We start from the raw sequence: 6,008 nt of genomic DNA, 5'->3' as shown, positions 1-6,008 counted from the left end.
ATGGGAGAAATGTTTGTCACATCTCAAAGATAAGATTCCTCTAGTCATCAATGAGCTTGGTAAAGGAAAAGTAACTTACGAAATAGTCTCTCATTACTCAACGAACAATAACTAAAGTGGCATGATTTGTAACATTTGGCTATTAAAGTGGCATGATCTAAATAGGCTTGACGAGATCTAAATATTTGACAACTAAGAAACATGATTTGGTTTGGAACGAACTAGCTTCAAATGAAGATGCAATGGCGAACGAGATTCAATGACTTGATTCGCACTAAAACGTGGCAGCAGTAATGGTGGCGAAATTCACACGCCAAAGCAACACTTACGAACACAGACTCACTCTCCTTGACGATTGATGGGGAGATGCTGTGGAAGCAAACACCTATCAAGAGGTTGGAAAAACTCTCATGGGAGGAGAGAATTTGGGGCAAGATGGTCATTTGATCTAGTGAATTTATATCAGCAAAAGACTTCAACATTGAATCTCTCCCAAATCCTCCTCAGGACAATGAAATTTGATCTGGGCTTTTTTGTTTTTGACAATTTTTCTTTTTTTTCTGTTACTTCAAGTAGGGCCTCGCATCAGCAAAGAAGACAATAACGTTGATTATTGCACGATAAAAACTAAAACAAATGTTCTGGGCCAAACAATCCGTTCTCTGGTCACGGGCCAATATAAGCCGTGGACGTGGAAATACAGAATTCAGCCCAGGAAGGCATTTGTACAGAAATTTTTGGCGGTTTTTTTTTTTTTTGTGCCGCCGGATGAAATCCCCGTTCACCGGCAACTGGGAAATAATATGGAATCTATTATTTTTTGAGAACAGACAGCTGTGGCGGATCAGTTAGCAAGGGCTGAGGAATTCGAGAACAAAGCAGAAAAGAAGCTTAGCGGTTAGATACGAGGATGCTGCTGATCTCTTTGATAAAGCTGCCAATTCCTACAAGCGCGCCAAATCATGTCATTTTTGCCCCCTTTATTCTTATTTCATTCCCCTCCCTTTCTTCTCTGTCATAATGTTAGCTATTATTTTTTTCTCGTATTTTCTATTTTTCATTTCTTTGGGTGGTTATCGGTGATCAGGAGTATCCTTCCCTCCCAGCTCTTGTTGCTGTTAGATTAGTTGGCCGGTTTTCTGGATTAAATTACATCCGTTTGGACTAAAGGCTTGGACCCAATGTCGATTTCCAGGACTGACCCCGTGATATGTATATCAATTTAAGTGTAAATTTTTAATCTGGGTTCCTATAAGTTCTTCGAAATTGATTAGTTAGTTTGATAGGACTGTTGGTTGTTTCAAAACGTTGCCCTTCGTGCAGTTATACTATGTGAAATCTTTTAAAGTTGTTGATTTTAGGGAGATTATCCAATGAAAGAATCGGCGGTTATCTTTTCGTTATAATTTCTTACTATTTAAATGCTATTAAATAGGAAGACTATATGGATATATGCATAGTGAGACTATATGGATACTGAACAGTCCCGCTTTTGATTGTGGCTGCTAACTTAACGCTGCCTGCATGGCATATTCTGTTAGTATTCGCTTGCCAAATATCACCTTAACTTTGATGGTTGATTTTCATATTTTGTTCACGATATGAATCAAGTCAAGGAATATTTCTGTTTGTTGCTTTGATTTTATTAGTATGGTCTTCAGGGGATAAGCTGGATCAACATACCTCAAGCTGGCAAGTTGTCATTTGAAGGTAAGTAATTAAATTACATTTTGGAGATTGGCTTATCCGGTTGTACTTCTGTTCCATGCATTATTTTTCTCTCGTAACCTACGACAGCGACAATATTTCTTCCTTGTAGTTGGAAAGCAAGCATGAAGCCGCCTAAGCTCATGTTGATGCTGCACATTGCTATAAAAAGACTAATGTAAATGATATGCATGTTGATGATGTAAATTCATAATCTCTTGGGCTTCAAGGCTCTACGTCGACCATGGTAATTTACAAATTTGTGATTTCTGCCTGAGATGGTTCTCCACATACATGCACCAAGGCCATTTCCTTTAGCTTAATATCCCTCTGAGTCTCTGTATGATCTTAATTGCAAATCATATAAAAAAAATTGCAGCCTTTGTTCATGGTTAATTAATGTTCGCAAACTTTCTGTTGCCTTGTTTTTTGGCTTTTCGAATGTTAGGATCATATGATCTTTGGCTTCATATATACACAGGATATAACTCTATGTATGGGTTCATACTTTGATTTTGATTTGCTATGCACAGTTGTTGAAGTAAATTTCAGTTCATATGCTTACAGTTAATGGCTGAACTCTGTCCAGCATATCTCCTGTCCATGGTTGCTATATGTTATATTTTTTCTGGAAGAAACTTTGGTGCAGTTCTCATGTGTTTTCTATTAAGTTTTTCAAAAGAATCTTGGCATGTTTATGGAGTAAATAGTTTGTTACTTTGTCATAAAATGTGTGACATGGTATATTTTTAAATTGAAGAATCACCTAAACTACTTGGGTTTTTATAACATGGTGGGAAGCATGTAATAACATGACACCACTGGTATTTATTTACTAAAAGGACCAAGCTGTAAATCTTCTCTGTGAAATTGGAAGACTCAATATGGCTGCTAGGTATTTTAAGGTACATGTCGTTGCTATGTCAGATTTTAGATCCTTATTTTTGTTTGAATGCATGACCATTGAATTTAATTTCTTAGTATTCATAACTTGTTGCATCTAATGAGGTTGTTAGAATCAGCACGAACACTTGATAACTCGGTTTACTAATTTGCGCCCATAGGAAATTGCTGAGTTGTATGAGTCAGAACAGAATGTTGAGCAAGCTATTGTGTACTACGAAAAAGCAGCTGGATTTTTTCAAAATGAGGAAGTGACAACCACTGCAAACCAGTGTAAACAAAAAGTTGCTCAATACACTGCTCGGCTAGAACAGTAAGATCTTGTACTTTAATTAACTTTAATCTCTTTTCTACTGTGAATGCGCATTGAAATGCTTCAACCTGGTTTTTCTTTTGAAGGTTAATGTTTCTTCCCTCATGTTTACTCTTCTAGCATTATAACTGAAGAATTTCTTATAACTGAAGAATTTCCTTGTGACCTTCCTTTGCACTATCTCTTTTTCTTGTGTGCTGTTCTCCTCCTACAATTATTGTCCAATGAAAAAAAAAAAAAACTGTAGGTTGTTTGATTTTGGGAATCCATCAATTTGAAATATTATCCCAACAGAACTCTAGCAATTTTTTCCCTAGAATCTTGAGTTTTGTGACCTGCTAATATGCATACATTTATTAGCAACAATTTGTAACTTTGCATTGCTTCACGTTAAAAATTTTATATGCATGCATACTGTTTTCAAGTGCGTTTTGCAGATTTTACTTTGTGGTTTCACATTTTTAATTTGTTTTGAAAACCTTTCATTGTGACAAAGGGGAAAAATCATTGGTTCATGTGATGCTCAATTGCCCATAATGTTCTGTTTAGTGTGGAGTATTTGAGTTTGGCCAGGTTCTGTTAAAGTAACATTTTTTTAAAAAAAAAAATCTGAAGGTAACTATTTCCTTGGCTTTTTTCTATATGAACTTGAGTATTTATTTTTTCTATACGATAAACCTCCAGGCACCAGAAGGCAATTGATATTTATGAAGAAGTTGTCCGTCACTCTCTCAACAACAATTTGTTGGAAGTATGGAGTTAAAGGACATCTCCTTAATGCAGGAATCTGTCAACTATGTAAAGGGGATGTTGTTGCTATTACCAATGCCTTAGAGCGATATCAGGTATGAGATATTTGAACTTTGATATCTTAAACTGGATACCTCATCAGTTGCTCAATTATTTGGATGTGTTTTGTTTTTTCGCAGGAATTAGATCCAATATTTACAGGAACACGTGAATGCAGACTTTTGGCAGCAAGTGAAGTTTTTGGCATCATCATTATCAAATATTGCTGATAAAGTATGTAGGATTAAAATATGGATACTTTTATGTCCCTTAGTTAATATTCTAATAACTATTTAGTATTTTACCATTGTTCTCTTTATTTTTTTAATTTTTTTTATTATATTGCCTTTGTGATATTAGCGTTAACTGATTTATTACTTGCACGACTGCTGGATGCCATTCTGACGTCAGATTCTTTCTTTGGGCAGGATATTGCTGCTGCAATTGATGAAGAAGATGTTGGAAAGTTCACTGACGTTGTCAAGGAATTTGATAGCATGACCCCGCTGGTATTTTGCAAAATTTGGAAACATTGTAACAGAAATGTAAAATTTATCAAAACTGATTCGTCATGTTTTATAACACTAATCACTTGAAAGAATGAAAATAGATATGTTTTCATTACCATGCACTTAATGTCTAATTCCCCAGAACGAGGAATTCAATTGAAACTTTCTCCAAAACTCTTGCCAAAACAGCCCAATATTGAATTATTGGATTTGACTGTCTTAACTAAAAACTGGAAAGACATAATATAATGACAGCTCAATTTAACTGCTAAAACATGTAGGCAATCTTTTAAAAGTCAAATTAGTTTTCTAGATAGTGTTTCTCATTTCTGCAAGACTTAAGCACTGCTTACTACCTAGTCCTTCAGCTCGCAATGTGCCTAGCGAGACATTTCTACAGGAAGTTGAAGTTGTTTTAATAATTCTTTTATGATGAGCTGGTAAGAAGGTTGATGTCTGTTCAAGTATTTATTGAATTTTCACTTACTGATTAGTTATTGCTAGTAGGGCTGATATAATGCTTTTCTATTGTACTTGAGTTGTACTATTGTGATCTGGATTATTTGTTAAGTTGTTATTGACGCTAGCATATGACTTTGTTCTGGTCATTTGACTTGCATTTTATAATTCTACCATCCCGCATCATTGTTTACCCGTCTGCATGATGGGGTGCAGGATTCTTGGAAGACGACGCTTCTTTTGAGGGTGAAGGAAAAACTTAAAGCCAAAGAACTTGAGGAGGATGATCTAACCTGATTCTTATCTTCAGCATTATGTTGATCTGAATTCATGTTTGGTTATTTGACTTATAGTATGCTTGTCTGTCCAGTTGGTCATCTCCCGTGGTTGAAGTTATCTGGCTGAATTCAAAAACAGTACTGGATTGAGCAATAGCGAGTCTGCTCTTATCAAAACTCGTCAGACTTTGCACAAGTAATCCCCGGGGACATGTTTCTAATATAAAAAGGGATGACTTTTTGGACAAATGACATAGCTCTTAAAGCACAAGGAAGAATGAATTCGATATATATATATATATATAAAAGCAAGTTCTGGTTCTCACGTGGGAAAACAAAATCTGTATTGGAGTTGTACGGACCACCTCTGTACTGGGGGAGGACGGGAGGCGTTTGTATTTGTTAGATTGGGAAGAGCTGCTGAAGAAAAGGGAAATTCTCAGCTTATGAGGGGACAGATGGAAGTAATAACTTCCTGGGGACTCTTGCGTCGGCAGTTATTTCTTTTTTCCTGAGAGTAAGATCTGAGGGCATCCAAATTGACATGATGCTTGCTTCCTTAAATTCTTCTATCAACGATGTTTATGGGTGATTTATGCGGGTTGCACTAAAGCCCCTATGAACCAATTTCCTGTGTAATTATTCATCCCGGTGTATTTTAAAGGGATCCTGGTCACGTTTGTTTCTTTTGCTGGCTGCTGTAACAAAATAAGGTTATATGAATTGTTCTTTCATCGATATATCTATATAAAATCTATAATCTATGATAATATAAATATCACATTTGCCTACCACAGATCGCCAGGAAAGTGAAATCCAAATCTAGGTCCCGAGAGATAATTGCGCCAAATGTGCCGGCAGACATTTTTGTTTGGTGTTACTCTCTCTTGAGACCTGGATTTGGATTTCCATTCATCCACTCGTGATGTGAGTTTTCCAACGACTCTGGTGATATCCGACGCGGCCATTTTGAGTTCAGATAATATTATCAACCTTTGCATTGCTTTATCAGTGTCACTTTCAACGCTCCCACATAGCATCATGAGCTTT

At 36.2% G+C, this 6,008-nt stretch overlaps 1 pseudogene; it reads left to right on the top strand.

The window, feature by feature from the left end:
* Window positions 1-358: 358 nt before the first annotated feature.
* LOC129296514 (alpha-soluble NSF attachment protein 2-like) lies at window positions 359-5,696 on the top strand (annotated as a pseudogene).
* Window positions 5,697-6,008: the final 312 nt, after the last annotated feature.

The sequence above is a fragment of the Prosopis cineraria genome, unplaced genomic scaffold (genome assembly GCF_029017545.1).
Source record: "Prosopis cineraria cultivar Desert tree isolate PC_DT_omini unplaced genomic scaffold, ASM2901754v1 PC344, whole genome shotgun sequence".
NCBI lineage: Eukaryota > Viridiplantae > Streptophyta > Magnoliopsida > Fabales > Fabaceae > Prosopis > Prosopis cineraria.
The sequence above is the reverse complement of the archived record's forward strand: the minus strand, read 5'-3'. Positions and strand labels throughout refer to the sequence as shown.